Source organism: Salvia miltiorrhiza, chromosome 6 (assembly GCF_028751815.1).
Source record: "Salvia miltiorrhiza cultivar Shanhuang (shh) chromosome 6, IMPLAD_Smil_shh, whole genome shotgun sequence".
In the NCBI taxonomy this organism is placed as follows: Eukaryota; Viridiplantae; Streptophyta; class Magnoliopsida; order Lamiales; family Lamiaceae; genus Salvia; species Salvia miltiorrhiza.
In genome coordinates, this window is record NC_080392.1 from 2,151,797 (window position 1) to 2,169,160 (window position 17,364).

Genomic DNA, 17,364 nt, shown 5'->3' on the forward strand with positions numbered 1-17,364 from the left:
AGAAAGAAATGCAATTTGGAATTTGTTGCACATTACATGTTTGACGAAAAGCCGCTTAGAATTTTACCGAAAACAATTGAAGCTTTTGGTGGAACGGGATATATTCTGTCATTTTATTTTTCAAGCTAATTACTCGCGCGAGCTATCTGACATTTCATTCTACATTTTGCATATTTATGAATCTTAAGGATTTTTGTTGGTTGTTTTTGTTTGTTGTTTAGCTAGCAAGAAGCTTTTTCAATGAATGCTTCAAACGGTTTGGGGGATTTCGAAGAAACATCTAATGATGATATCAAGTCTTTCTTCGAATCATCCCCTCCTCTAAAGGATGCAGCAGAAATCAAAAGAAAAACTGAAGAATACATGCAAAAGAATTCATTTTCAGGCAAATTAGTTATTTTATCACGAAAAATGGTAATTATGCCTAAATACACCAACTTTCACCCAAGTCTAATTTTTCACACGAACTAAAAATTCTCACTCGAATTTTCAATTATTCTGATTTTTTTCACACAGTTGTCAATTGCCTACAAATGAATGCCTGAAGTTCTATGTGACTTAAACAACCAATGTACTGAATAACATAGTTGGATTTCTACGACATTTCTATTGTCTACACCACTTCAGCTAGCCACGATGGCATCAATTCGTGTGAAATTTACAACCGTGTATTTGGATGTAGAATTTTAAGTTCATATGTACAATGAAGTGAAAATTCATGTATTTAACCACAATTATCCCAAAAACAAATTACATCTGTAAGGTTTCACACTCTATGCTTTGATTTTATTATAAGAAAAAACCAGGAGGACAGTGTTGGTGACCTCCGGAGGAACAACTGTTCCATTGGAGCAATGATGTGTTCGTTATATTGATAATTTCAGCTCAGGCCATCGAGGAGCGACTTCTGCACAGTAAGTTGTGCTGTTGTTTGTCTCTGTTGGAAGATTTTATGTTTTGGTTATTGTTTTTGACACAAGCCAGTTTGGACAATGAAACCACAGATATTTCTTGAGAGCTGGATATGCAATAGTGTTTCTTTATCGCGAGTGAGTAATGATTCCTTCTTTAAGCATATGATCATCGCCTTTTGTGATGAAACCATGTTACTTATTGGCATTGACAACATTGTTGGAATGAATGTGTGTGCAGAGGCACCTACCAACCATTTTGTAGATCTCTTCCCAATAATCCATTGCTCGAATGTTTAGAAGTTACTAAAGAATCAAATATTACAGGTTGGCTTCATCACCACAAGCCCTTATTGTAGAAATTATCTTTGATTAACCGTGTGATTGTTGTTTTATATTTCAGTGCGCCCACCATATGACAAAACTGTCAAGGAAGCTATCAATAGCAGCCATGCTGTATGATCGTCATTGTTTTTCGTAAAAAAATTGCGCTTGTGTTTCGACTTGATCAATCAACATTGAGACTATGTTTTGCAGGCAACAAGCTGTGGCACCTTACTGAAACTTCCTTCACTATGATTTTTTAGTATCTTCAGCTTGTTACTGTCGCATGAGTTAAGTTATCGATAGAATCACGGTTACTCTAATTGGGGAATGAGAGTTCCAAGTGGATTTTAGAAAACATTTATTAGTTACAGCCAGTTTCTCTCTTCTTCCATTGATCTTGGAAATTGATTTTTTTTCATCTATTTATGATTAATTCTTTCTTGTATGCTCAGTGGAATTTGCAGTTGATTGCATCATCAATGAGTAGTCTCGGTTCACGCGCATTGTTCCATCTCGCTGCAGCAGTGTCTGATTTTTATGTTCCTTGGGAAAGCATGGTAATGTATCATTCTACTCAAAACGCCATGTCAATATTTAATATCGATACTTCATTTGATCATAAACTGTAGACACAAATGAATATGTTGTGGGAATAACATGATGAGTGTCTGAGTTTTCATTTTCTCTGTGTGTGAGTGTGAGTGTATGTGAGAGAGAGTGTTTGCAGTATCCTTGAGCTTCACCATGTTTTGTTCATAACCAACCTCTGCTATATACAATATGGTTCAACTCGTTGCAAACAGTGCATAAGATTAAATCCAGCTCCGGTCCTCTGGACATGAGACTTTGCAGGTTCCGAAGATTCTGTTGGTGCTGAGAAGAGACTGGGCTCCCAAGGCCTTTTGTATATCATTCAAGGTAAGATCCTATATGCACTAATTTTTCCTATTTACCATCTTGTGTTTTCTGCTATAGGGAAAATACATTCGTTTAGCCCCATAAATGACTTAGTGACAATTTTAGTCGCAACTTCAATCTATACATTATTCAAGCCTCATAAATTATTTCCATGGCAATTTTAGCCAGTTAGTGATTTTCAGTGCCGAAAATGTAACTTTTTAAAATGGACGTGAAATATTTCATTCTCCCACATCATTAAATTTGTATTGTGGAAACGGCACTCGCAAAATTCAGTTGCCAACTGGACTTTCCAATCCTGAAAACCACCAAGCTAAAACTATCAATGGGACAATTTATGATGGGTGAATAATGTTTTAATGGAAGTTTGGACCAAAAAACTGTCACTGAGTCAGTTTAAAAGGCTAAACATGCGTATTTTATCCATATTATGAAATACAGTAACACAATGCAATGCAATACTTCTCCTCTTTCACAGCTAGAGACTGATAAGGAGATTCTTCTGAAGAAGGCCGGTGCGGCCCTTGAGAAATACAACATGGACATGGTGATCGCTAACGAGCTCCTAACGCGTAAAGAGAAGGTCATTGTCGTCACCATGGCTGGAAGCATTGTGGTCTAACAAGACAGAACTCAGGCTAATGCTGACGTGGAGGAGCCGCTGATCAAACTCAATATGGATCAACATTCCGATGCTTGTACAAGCTCAGAGTGAGATAGAAACAGCTGACTACAGCAAATGATAAACACTTTTTCCTTCGATTTTTTCTTTGCAGCATTAGCTCAATGAGTCTTTCACTTGTGAAGAGCGATTTACTGAATAATATTTTGCTAACTTTTGTTATACAAGAAAAGAATATAGATCATTTTTCCACATTATTTTGGCTTCTCTGCATAGATAGTTACCAGTTATATGTATGAGAGCTATTTTTGTTGTTGTGCAATAACATTCGAATATGATGTCAGGAGATAAACTAGTTTGATGTTGATTTATTTCTATATTAGGTATATAGAAATAAATCGAGTTCGCAACGAGTATGGGTATGTAGATAAACTTTTTAATTATTTATTTTCTAAAATTTCTTTCAATAAATTGTTGAATACTATAATATTGAAATAAAATATTAATTTGTCTTTTAAATAAATACATATAATTTAAATATATAATGTAAAATGATTCTTCGTCGTATTTCGACGGAGACTACTCACTGTTTTATTTATATTCTTCTCTTTGTTTTTAAATTTCATTTAGTTCCCACTTCTCAGCATTTTGGCTTGTTTAAACCGTTTCTTAACAACACTCAACACCTCACACATAAGACATGCACTTCTATAGTAGAAAGAAAACAAAAAAAAACACATAAAACACTAATCTCATCTCGAACATCCACGTCACTAGCATGCACACATACATGATGTGTGTAAGTGGACATAGTTGGAATCAAGAGATGAAAACAAAGGTTTTGCAGTAAAAGAAGTACATGTCTACGTGCATCAGTACGAGCTGAGACAAATGCAGTACTTCCATTTCGAACCGGTTGCGCAAGTTGCACTAACGTACTTTTCCTACACCACTTTTATTGCACGCGGCGATGCATTCTGATAGCGTGCAAGGATTCAAATCGATGTCGATTGCACACTCCACAATTTTGGGAGCCAACGCTATGAACACAATTACTATTGCTAGCACAACAATTGAATTATTATTTTTGTAAGCCATAATGGGTAGAGAGGGAAAAATATAGAAGTAAAACAATTGAACACAATTACTATTGCTAGCACTCCTCGCCTCATTTTGGTTTTTGAACGGTTAACGAAAGGGGTAGCTACAAGAAAAGCACTGCTCTGGCAATATCATTTTTTCAAAGCACTCATTTTTCCGATGTTTTTTTCTATTTATATTCGTATGTTTTTTTTCGAATCAAAGTATTTCAGCTCAATCCATCCGTAGGCACAATACAATTACGTGTTGAATTATCTTATACGGTTGGTTGTATTTTTGCATTTTTTTTGTTTTTTAATCTGAGTATTAATCGAAAGTTTCAGTGGTGATTTTGGTTTTTATGACTGAGTTTTGTTGCAATTATCGATATCTAAATTTGTTAAAATTCCGTTGTGTAATGCATTGGGATTCAGAAACTAATTGATGTGATGATAGAAGCTGCATTACGAGAAAGAAATGCAATTTGGAATTTGTTGCACATTACTTGTTTGGCGAAAAGCTGCTTAGAATTTTACCGAAAACAGTTGAAGTTTTTGGTGGAATGTGATATATTATGTCATTTTATGTTCAAAGCTAATTACTCGCGCGAGCTATCTGACATTTCATTCTACATTTTACATATTTCTGAATCTTAAGGATTTTTGTTGGTTGTTTTTGTTTGTTTGTTTAGCTAGTAATAAGCGTTTCCAGTTAATGCTTCAAACGGTTTAGGGGATTTCAAAGAAACATCTAATGATGATATCAAGTCTTTCTTCGACTCATCCCCTCCTCGTGCTGCATAAATAAATAAAAAAAACTGAACAATTCATGCAAAAGAATTCATTTTTAGGCAAGTTAGTTATTTTATCACGAAAAAGAGTAATTGTGCCTAAATACACCAACTTTCACCCAAGTCTAATTTTTCACACGAATTAAAAATTCTCACTCGAATTTTTCAATTATTCTGATTTTTCACACATTTGTCAATTGCCTACAAATGAATGCTGAAGTAGATGCCTGAAATTCTATGTGACTTAAACAACCAATGTACTAAATAACATAATTGGATGTCTACCACATTTCTATTGTCTACACCACTTCAGCTAGCCACGATGGCATCAATTCGCGTGAAATTTACAACCGTGTAATAAAGCAAATAATTAAGTTTGTATATTTGGATGTAGAATTTTAAGTTCATGTGTACAATGAAGTAAAAATTCGTGTATTTAACCGCAATTATCCCAAAAAAATTTACATCTGCAAGGTTTCACACTCTATGCTTTGATTTTATTATAAGAAAAAACCAGAAGGATAGTGTTGGTTACCTCCGGAGGAACAACTGTTCCATTGGAGCAACGATGTGTTCGTTATATTGATAATTTCAACTCAAGCCATCGAGGAGCGACTTCTGCACAGTAAGTTGCGTTGTTGTTTGTCTCTGTTGGAAGATTTTATGTTTTGGTTATTATTTTTGACACAAGCTAGTTTGGACAATGAAACCACAGATATTTCTTGAGAGCTGGATATGCAGTAGTGTTTCTTTATCGCGAGTGAGTAATGATTCCTTATTTAAGCATATGATCATCGCCTTTTGTGATGAAACCATGTTACTTATTGGCATTGACAACATTGTTGGAATGAATGTGTCTGCAGAGGAATCTACCAGCCATTTTGTAGATCTCTTCCCAATAATCCATTGCTCGAATGTTTAGAAGTTACTAAAGAATCGAATATTACAGGTTGGCTTCATCACCACAAGCCCTTATTGTAGAAATTATCTTTGATTAACCGTGTGATTGTTGTTTTACATTTCAGTGCGCCCACCATATGATAAAACTGTCAAAGAAGCTATCAATAGCAGCCATGATGTATGAACGTCATTGTTTTTCGTAAAAAATTTGCGCTTGTGTTTCGACTTGATCAATCAACACTGAGACTATGTTTTGCAGGCAACAAGCTGTGGCACCTTACTGAAACTTCCCTTCATATGATTTTTTAGTATCTTCAGATTGTTACTATCGCATGCGTTAAGTTATCGATAGAATCACGGTTACTCTAATTGGGGAATGAGAGTTCCAAGTGGATTTCACGAAATATTTATTAGTTACAGCCAATTTCTCTCTTTTTCCATTGATCTTGGAGATTGATTTCTTTCATCTATTTATGATTAATTGTTTCTTTTATGCTCAGTAGAATTTGCAGTTGATTGCATCATCAATGAGTAGTCTCGGTTCACGCGCACTGTTCTATCTCGCTGCAGCAGTGTCTGATTTTAATGTTCCTTGGGAAAGCATTGTAATGTATCATTCTACTCAAAACGCCATGTCAAGATTTAATATCGATATTTCATCTGACATAAACTGTAGACACAAATGAATATGTTGTGGGAATAACATGATGAGTGTCCGAGTTTTCATTTTCTCTGTGTGTGAGTGTGAGTGTGAGTGTGAGTGTATGTGAGAGAGAGTGTTTGCAGTATCCTTGAGCTTCACCATGTTTTGTTCATAACCAACCTCTGCTATATACAATATGGTTCAACTCGTTGCAGACAGTGCATAAGATTCAATCCAGCTCCGGTCCTCTGGACATGAGACTTGCCCAGGTTCCGAAGATGCTATTGGTGCTGAGGAGAGACTGGGCTCCCAAGGCCTTTTGCATATCATTCAAGGTAAGATCCTATATGCACTAATTTTTCCTATTTACCATCTTGTGTTTTCTGCTATAGGGAAAATACACTCATTTAGCCGCATAAATGACTTAGTGACAATTTTAGTCGCAACTTCAATCTATACATTATTCAAGCCTCATAAATTATTTCAATGGCAATTTTATCCAATTAGTGATTTTCAGTGTCCGAAAAGTCCAATTGACAGCAGGATCTTACAGTCCTTTTACGTAACTTTTTAAAATGGAAGTGATATATTTCATTCTCCTACATCATTATATTTGTATGGTGGAAACGACACTCACAAAATTCAGTTGTCCAACTGGACTTTCCTAATACTGAAAACCACCAAGCTAAAACTGAGTCAATTTATGAGGGGTGAATAATGTTTTAATGGAAGTTTGGACCAAAATATTGTCACTGAGTCAGTTTAAAAGGCTAAACGAGCGTATTTTTTCCTTATTTTGAAATACAATAACATAATGCAATGCGTTGTTTTTCCTCTTTCACAGCTAGAGACTGATAAGGAGATTCTTATGAAGAAGGCCAGTGCGGCCCTTGAGAAATACAACATGGACATGGTGATCGTTAACGAGCTCCTAACGCATAAAGATAAGGTCATTGTCGTCACCAAGGCTGGAAACATTGTGGTCCAATGAGACAGAACTCAGGCTGATGCTGACTTGGAGGAGCCGCTGATCAAACTCATTGTGGATCAACATTCAGCTGCTTGTACAAGCTCAGAGTGAGATAGACTTTTTTCCTCCGATTTTTTCTTTGCAGCATTTGCTCAATGAGTCTTTCACTTGTGAAGAGCGATTTACTATATAATATTTTGCTAACTTTTGTTATACAAGAAAAGAATATAGTTTCTTTTTCCACATTATTTTGGCTTCTCTGCATAGATAGTTACCAGTTATATATATGAGAGCTATTTCTGTTGTCGTGCAATAACATTCGAATATGATCTCAGGAGATAAACTAGTTTGATATTGATTTATTTCTATATTAGGTATATAGAAATAAATCGAGTTTGTAACGAGTATGGGTGTGTAGATAAATTTTTAATTATTTGTTTTCTAAAATTTCTTTCAATAAATTGTTGAATACTATAATATTGAAATAAAATATTAATTTATCTTTTAAATACATACATATAATTTATATATATATATATAACATAAAATGATTCTTCGTCGAATTTCGGCGGACTACTCAATCATTTATTTTTATTCTTCTATTTGTTTTTAGATTTCATTAAGTTTCCACTTTTCAGCATTTTGGCTTAATTAAGCCCCCTTGCTCAAAATACGGAAGATTATACAAAGAAGCACTATCGATAATTAAACAAATGTTTCTATGAATGCCATATATAGATTAATAAACTATATGATCACTTGATTTAAATAAAACAGACACCATTAGTGTCGTAGGAGGCTTGACAATATTTCAATTGTTTCTTAACAACACTCAACACCTCACACATAACACATTGTGACATAATTAAAAGCCCTTAAAGATCTTCCTTGAGAGACGACATTGGGTTAACTTACCATCACTAGGATGTCCTTGTTCTATTGCAAGTCAACTTAGAGGTGTTTCTAGTTGAGTCAAATTTTGGCGCCGTTGCCGGGGAAGGTTTTAGGCTTTTTAGTTGTGTCACTTTTCTTTCCGTTTTTACTTGCTTTGTTTTCCTCTTTCCTGTTCTTGTTACTCTTTTTCCGCCGGTGCGTTTGATCCGTGTGTTAAGTGCTGTGTATACAGAGCAGCCCGAATATAAGGAAGAAGAAGAGCGTTGCCAGCCCTGCGAGCGCTGCCAGCTCTGCGAGTGCTTCCAGCCCTGCAGAGCCCAGCGCTGACGAATCCAGCCCTGCAGATTCCTGCCTTGTTCAGCACAGACAAGTCCAGTTCAGCCGAGTCTGTGGAAGCACTTCTATAGTCGAAAGAAACAAAAAACACATAAACGATACGACCACACAAAACACTAATCTCATCTCCAACATCCACGTCACTAACATGCACACATACATGATGTGTGTAAGTGGACATAATTGGAATCAAGAGATGAAAATAAAGGTTTTGCAATAAAAGAAGTACATGTCGACGTGCAACAGTACTAGCCTAGACAAATGCAGTACTTCCATTTCGGACAGGTTGCGCAGGTTGCAATAACGTATTTTCCCTGCAGCACTTTCTTGCACACGGCGATGCATTCCGATAGCGTGCAAGGATTCAGATCGATGCCGATTGCGCAATCCACAATTTTGAGAGCCAACGCTATGAACACAATTACTATTGCCAGCACAACAATTGAATTATTATTTTTGTAAACCATAATGGGGTTGAAATCTAGGTTATTTTTACTTGGAGTTGAAGGCTCCGGCTTCGGTTTGTTTAAGAGAAAATCGAAGAATGCTTGCGGCGTGAGCGGCTTGGAAGATCTGGCGTAGGAAATCCATCTCTGATTTGGAGTATTGGAATTTTTGGTTGAAACGGAAGTGGAGAAACGAAGATCGGCGATCCGATTTTCGGTGGATGGGAGAGCAGAAGGTGCTTGAGCCTTGAGAGCAATGGAGTGGATGGACGACAATCAGAACGCAGAGAAGGGGGAGTACAAGGAGGACGATTTTAATTAGGGAGGGGTAGGGATTGTCATTATTAAATTTAAATGAAGGTAATACAGTAATTTTGAGTATTGTTCTTGGATTGCAGAATGAATTACCAAACAAAAATATGTTCTTAAATGTCAAATAAAATCGTTAACCAAACATATATTAAGACTAATAACCAAACCTTGTGAATAATGGGTCTTCCAGAGTTTATTAATCAAGCATAATCATGCCTAACTTAGCAAACATGGCCTAAGAATCTAATTTATATTCCCCCTAAAAAAAAATCTAATTTATATGCTTCAATTACTTTTTGGAGTGTAAGGGTCATCAAACTTCATCGCCAACGACGACCCATGGAGCCTAAGATCTTTTTTTTTTATTTGTTGTCATATTTTTTAATTATAAAATGCCAAATGACATTATTTCATCTATATTATATTAAAAAGGGAGTTCTCAATTTTAAATTGATTTCAAATCAATTTGAAAATTGAATGACAATTTTGTAGTTATGAAAAAATTGAAGATTTATTTATAAACTCTATTTATTTATTTCATTTTTTTTCTTTAACTTCTTATTTTTTGTTTTATTTATTTCTAAAATTATAAAATTCAATTAATTATAATATATTAAATATGGCTATCAAATTAAAGATCACGGTAATAGCTTTAATTTGATATAGTTTATGTAAATATGTGATTTAAAATGTAAAAATTATATTGGTTTAAATATTAAATTTTGAAAAATTATCTCTCATCTTTTTTTTTTGAATAAAACTATTCTTTAATTCATTTTTCATTACTTTTTTTTCTTTAACTTTTTTTACTATTCATAATATAAAATTTTATAATTGTAAATTATTTTTATTTTTTATTTTTTCAATATTAAATTTAAATATATCCAGATAAAATTATTATTTGTATTATATTTATAAGTATGATAATTGAATTAATATTAGTTTTATATAAATACAAAATTTAAAAATATTTTTCAGTGCATTCCACGGGGTGCAATTCCATACTATATTAAAACAACAACTTTCAATTTCAAATTGATTTGAATCATGAATCAATTTGAAATTGATATCAATGACAATTTTGAAAATATATTTAATATGAAGGTTGTGAATTAAATGATCAATTCACAACTTCAATATCTCTCACTATATAACACATTTCTCAATTTAAAATAAAAATATTAAAATATTTAAGCCCACTAACTCACACATTTCTAACAAATGTTTATTTACAATTCTAAAATCTATAAAAAAAATTATTTTTTTTTATCTTCTTATTTCTTTGTTTTATTCTTTCTAAAACTGTGAAATTCGTTTAATTATAAAATATTTAATATGCATATCAAATTAAAGATCGCGATAAGAGCTTTAATTTGATATATTTTATTTGAAATATATAATTTTATTTATTTAAGGATAATTTTTTTAAAAAATTCTCTCCACTCTCTCATCATTTTTTGAATAAATCTATTTTTTAATTATTTTATATTTTTATTTTTTTAACTTCTTTTTTTATTTACATAATATCAATTTTTATTATTGTGAATTCTTTTTTATTTTGTTCATTTTTCAATATTCAAATAAAATATATCTAATTAATTAAAGTCAATTTTTTACTTTATGTATAGATATGGTATTGAGTTCTTATCAATTTTATATAAATTTAAAAATATAAAAATATTTTTCGTGCAACACGGGATGCAAATGCTAGTTTAATGAAAAAGGTGGATGAACTCGGTTGGTCTGCAATCTAATTCATAATCGGTTGTCAATTACTTTTGATTTTAACATTTTTTTATTTTTTTTCTTTCTTTTAGTTATGACCGATTATGGTTGGTCACCGATAAAACTAGTCTAACTAGTGGATTCTAAATGAACCGATGAAATTACGGGGGGTGTATTAGTTCAAGATTTATGTAGATTTTAAAAGTCCGTGGATTTTAAAAGTCTATAGAATTCTCACGGATTCTTCATGATTTTAAATTAATTCTTGCCCAGATTTTTAATGAATTAGCAAGAATTTGACGTGATTTTTCCGGATTTGAAATCCACAAATCCAGCGAGCACTGGGATTGAACGAGCGATAGAGAGGATTGAACGAGCGATAGAGAGGAACCCAGCGCCCGCTGGGAGCCCATGAGCGCTGGATTTAAAAATGCACATTGCGTCCAACCAAATACTGGATTCAAGTATGCCGCTGTGTCCAATCTTCTGGGTTTCGCGTTAATATGGAGTAGATTGAACGGAATCCTGTGCGATTTTAGAGATTTTGAAGCTCTGTATAAAGATGCCATTTTTGGGGAAGCTAAGCCAGTTGTAAGGGTTTATATTGCTTTCTCAATTTTGGTGAGAAATCTTGGCATATTCTGTAGTCGAGCGAAAATCGCATTTCGAGGAATTGATGGGAATCGTTAGTCTGTATTTGGAGCTTCCGCTTTGTAAAAACACAAATGAGTTATTGCATTGAATTTTTAAAACAATATTATTACATTAATTGAACAACTATTACACATGTTTCCATAAACCAAAAACAAACTCAAATCAGCGACCGTGGCAGACCAGCGAGCGCTGGGTTCCACAAACTCGAGCGCCGGGTCCAGCGGCCGCTGGAACCCAGCGAGCGCGGTGATTTTGCAAGATTTGTGAATTCTCGTGGTGTGTCGTCGGATTTGTTGATGCCTATTTTTTGAACGAAATCAATGAAAGTAATTCATTCTTTAAAGTCCATAGATTAACGAATACACCCAGATTTTCATAGACTTTTAAAAGTATTGAACGAATACACCCAAATTTTAAAAGACTTTTAAAAGTCTTGAACTAATATACCCAGACTTTAAAAGTCTGCAGAAATCTATATAAATCTTGAACTAATACACCCCTCCACGTGTTTCAACTTTATGATCATCATTTATGTATTATTATTTATTTTATTATTTAAATGATACTTATCATTAAATATTTTTTATTATATAATAAATTTTAGATTAAACAATCCAGATAATCGATTTTTAACAAAAAAAAAATGCCAATTACTTATAAAAAAATAGATCATATCATAATCGAATTAATGAATCCCAATTAATAAATATAAATAAAACGAAATCACAGTATGTTGAAATTGAAGAAAATAATGATAAAAATGATAATGGGATAACACTAGCATTAGCCTTCTTATGCATGACTTAGCCCACATTTGATTGAGTGTTTTTAGAGGTTGGAAAGAGATTCAATTAATTGAATCAATTACTTGTTGTTTTGAATAATGAGTTAATCATTACCTTTACTTGAGGGTAACCCAATTACCCAATTTGTTACCCCTCAAAATAGAGGGGAAACAAAAAAAAAGGAAATATCTTACTAATGATTCATTTCTATTGTTAAACCAAACACTCAATAAAAGTAATGGTTTTGTTACCATTACATTCCTTTATTTGATTCAATTCCCTTTCAATTCCTTTACTTGAACCAAACGAGGACTAAGTCTAATTTAAAATTAATCAAACTTAAAATGATTAAGAAAATTAAAACAAATGCGTTGTGTCTGTTAAGTGTACGAGATGTGGGCAAATAAATCAGACCGTGACGTCGATACTATCGTTGATCGAAGTGTTTATTTTTCAACCGACATTATTATCAGCTTCGGAATCAACACCTGACTATATATAAGAACCCATCCTAGTTGGTCTGAGTGTTACAAATGGTATAAAGTTTATGTGTTGGATGTCAACTGGTTAGTGGCAGAATTCGACTTTTCCCTAACTAAGAGAGTGTTTGGCTGAGCTTATAAGTTCTTCAAAACAGCTTATAAGTTGTTTAGAAGCTTATAAACTCTTTCAAAGTGTTCGGCAAAATAAGCTCTTAAACAGCTTATAAGCTTCCCAAAAAATAAGTTCCTCTACCCCAACTTATTTTTTTATAATCTTATCTGCAACAATCATTTTTCAAATATTTTTCAACTATAATTTATTATTTTTATCATAAATCATTCAAGGTTATTTATCTTCGATTTTCTCTCTCTAACAAAAAAATTATCTCTCTAGCTTATAACCTTAATTATCCAAACACTTTGACACCTTATAAGCTCTTAAGAAACTACAACTTATAAATTCTTGAAACATCTTATAAGCTATTGGAGCTTATAAGCTATTTAAAATAAGCTTAGCCAAACACCCTCTAAAAGTGATACCATTTTGGCACCCCATTTGAAAGTAAATGTAAATTAACCATATGTTAAAAAAGCAAACAAGCACAAAATATCAAATATTTACTGGAAAAACGCATCGTGTAGTAGTATCACCAAGGAGCCTGTGGCGCGGGGCGTCACTAAGAGGGTGTTTGGCTGAGCTTATAAGCTCTTTAAAACAGCTTATAAGTTGTTTAAGAGCTTATAAGCTTCTAAATAGCTTATAAGATGTAAAAATAAGCTTCCCAGAAAATAAGTTCTCCTACCCCAACTTATTTTCGCATGATTTTATAAGCAACACTTATTTGACGCCAAACACCCTTATTTTCTCAACTACGATTTTTTATTTTCATCACATATCATTCTAATTTCAATTTTTTTCGATTTTTTTTCTCTAACAAAATTTTTATCTCTCTAACAAACATTTGCTCTCTAGTTTATAAGCTCAATTACCCAAACACTTTGACAACTTGTAAGCTCTTAAAAAACTACATCTTATAAACTCGTGAAATATTTTATAAGCTCTTTAAAATAAGCTTAGCCAAACACCCACTAACTCACTCTAATAAAGCAAAAATTTGTGCACATGCAATCATGCATGACTCCATTTAAGATTTATCAATTCTAATTATAATGTATTAATATTCAATTATAAAATTAATAATAACAATTATGATTAAATTAAAATGAATGCATTGGGAGTGTATCTCCTCTGATAATTGGAGGGAACAAACTTATTAATGTGTACTTAACATATTAATTTATTTACCTATCTATCTACATAGAAATAGTTATATATTCCCATGAGATACTGGAGATCTTGGCGTAGTTTAGTGCTCACAACACATATCTTAGCATCCATTCGCAGATGGAACAGAGATTATTGAACTCAAACACGTGGAAAGGCCGCCAGCAATTGTTGTTCTCTAATTCGAAAACCTTAAAAGTTTGGTGCCTACAAAATATAAACCTAAATGCTTTTATACCCAACTTCAACTTTTAAGTTTTATGAAATCTTGCTTTAATTAAAAAAAAAAAACAAATGAAAAATTAATCATGGGATGATATTGTGTTGTCCAATCAAATGCATCATCGCTACGGAAAGTGGAATCACTAGACACTGACCAATTACAAATTAGAGAAAATTAGTCATAAATTCTTCAATAATGGAGTACTATGTTAATTAATAATTATAGTAGTCTCTTAAGGGGTGTTTATAAAATAATTAATTATTGGGTAGTGATTTCCAAATATAAGTAACTCCTCTATTTATAGAACAAGATCCTTATATAAACAATTAGATTTTGTTCCTCAATTAACAAGGTTTTTTTTCTAGAGGTGTCTAAATCTAAGAGGCCAATGATTAATGAACTTAATATATACACATATTGGGCTCTCGTAAAGTAAAAATAAAGTGTATATATCAATTTATTGTGTGGCGGTTTACTGTACATAAGATTTTATTAGTTTGAACATATCAGTAACGATCACCTACTCGTTGTGGGCAAATATAATGTGCCCACCATTGATGTGGCAATCTTAATTAGAGTAAGATATATTAATTCTCTTTCCAAATTAAAATTTCCACATGGACACATTATATTTGTCTACGGTGGGTAGATGATCGGTTCTATTGAACATATGTAAAGCCAACTAAAGAGAGTTAACTTAAAATAATTATCATAGATATAGTTGATAATTAATATTCCACTCCCTCTGTCCCACGAATCTTGACACGTTTTCCTTTTTGGGCCGTCCCACGAATCTTGACACATTTTCAAATAAGGTAATAATTATTGCATTCTATCTCATACTTTATCACTTTTATTACATTCCCTCTTCTACTTTATCATTTTTATACTTTATTAACAACACACTTAAAACATAGGTTCAAAAAAAAAAAAAAACACACACACACTTAAAACACTAGTCTACAACTCCTTAATTCCCGTGTTGAAATCAAACGTATCAAAATTCGTGGGACGGAGAGAGTATTTTTAATTATTTTGTATTATTTTACTTGTATAAATTCGTTATACAAGGTCACTGGGACTGTAATCGTTAATGTGTATATATTTATTAAGTAATAATATTAAATTTAATTAGGATCCACTATAATAAAATATTAGTGACATGATTTTTTTAACATAGTGACACTTGTAAATGTTACTGAATAAAATTGTGATATATTGTAGTTGGGTAGTTATTATGCATGTCAAGATAAAGACATTTTATTAAATTTAGTAATATTTGAAGGTGAAATTATTTTTGTGACATGCAAAAATGTATAGCTATTTTTTATGACGATATATTTTAAAATCAGTTATTTGAAAATTTAATTTTATTAATAGTTGAAGTAGGTATAATGATCTTTGTATGAGAGAGAGAGAAAATTGTGATACACTGATATCTATGTGTAACAAAAATATTTTGTGATAGTTTTACTTGTCATAAAATTTGTTACATTGATATATATCACAAAATTTGTCACATTTTTATGTGTAATTAAAATATATAAATGCATGTGTTGGTGTAGCTACACTTGATTATACTAAAAAAATATAACAAATTTTATGACACATATTTTGGTATCAGCAAAATTATGTCACTACTATATAATTTTGTTGTAACACTTAATTAGACGGCCATTACTCGCGTAAGAAAGCAAAAAAAAAAGTTTAAAATAAAATAAAGTAAGCCCATGTTTCTGAGGACAAAGATGCATGTAAAAAGGAGAATCCTCACCAGATGTTCGTAAGATTGTATTTATTTATTTATTTATTGTGCAGGTTTAACTTTAATTACAATATATTTAAGACATGCATTAATGCTAGGCTGCTAGCTAGTGTTACCCCATTATCATTTTTATTATCATATATTTTCTTCAATTTCAACATAATGTGATTTAATTAGTTTAATTTTATAATTATTAATTAGGGTTCATTACTTCGATTAGGATAAATAATTGGCATTTTTTTGGTAACGATTATCTGGATTGATTATTCCAAAATTCATTATATATATATATATAGATATAATAATACATAAATGATGAAACATAAGTTGAATCGCCTGTTTTCTTTGGTGGGTTACTCCTTTGCGATGTCTGTCTTAGCAGAACCGCATGTTTTCTTCGTCCTCCTTTTTTTTTTTTTTTTTTTTTTATGTTTTCTTGTTTTTTCCCGTTTCTGTTGCTTCTATGATAGTCGGGTACTCTTTTTTCTTACAAGATGTTTTTGCCATTGGGTCTTCACTGCTAAGATTTTGATGAGGCTCGGCCTTTGTGCTCTCGACTGAGGTTTTCATTTTTTTTTTTCATCGCCGGTTCATTTTGAATTCACTAGTTAGGCTCTATGGGTCGTACTTGTCGTCGGAGTTTGATGACCATTGCACTCCAAAAAGTAATTGAAGCATATATATAAATTAGATTATAAATAAACACACACTTCTCTCTCTATTCTTTTAAATAATTACATATGTGACGGCTGACAACGTGGGGTGGAGAAATCCTCGAATTCGATTGGTGTTTGTGCACCACTTAGATTTCGAATAATGAAACATTAAAAATCCGAACCAAAATTCCCATGACTCGTCACGACTCTCCACCTCTATAAATATCCCCAACTAGGATTCAACAAATTAAGACATCTGCCCCCACCTACCCAAAATAGACCATATTTTCCCTCTCCCCATTATGGCTTACAAAAACTATAGCACTAATTTGATTGTTGTGGTAGCAATAGTAATGGTGTTCATAGCTTTGGCTCCCAAAATCGTGGAGTGCGCAATCGGCATCGATCTGAATCCGTGCACGTTGCCGGAATGCATCGCCGCGTGCAAGAAAGTGCTGCAGGGAAAGTATGCTAGCGCAACTTGCGCAACCGGCCCGAAAGGGAAGTACTGCATTTGCCTCGGCTAGTGCTCATGTCGACATGTACTTTTTTTTTTTACTGCAGACGTTGTTTTCATTTCTTAATTCCAATTATGTCCACTTACACACGTGACGTATGTGTGCATGATAGTGACGTGGAT

At 32.8% G+C, this 17,364-nt stretch overlaps 2 pseudogenes; both read left to right on the top strand.

Moving 5' to 3' along the window:
- The first annotated feature begins 240 nt into the window (after positions 1-240).
- LOC130990044 (phosphopantothenate--cysteine ligase 2-like) lies at positions 241-2,997 on the top strand (annotated as a pseudogene).
- A 196-nt stretch (positions 2,998-3,193) lies between these two features.
- On the top strand, positions 3,194-7,272 carry LOC130990045 (phosphopantothenate--cysteine ligase 2-like; annotated as a pseudogene).
- The last annotated feature ends 10,092 nt before the right edge of the window (positions 7,273-17,364 follow it).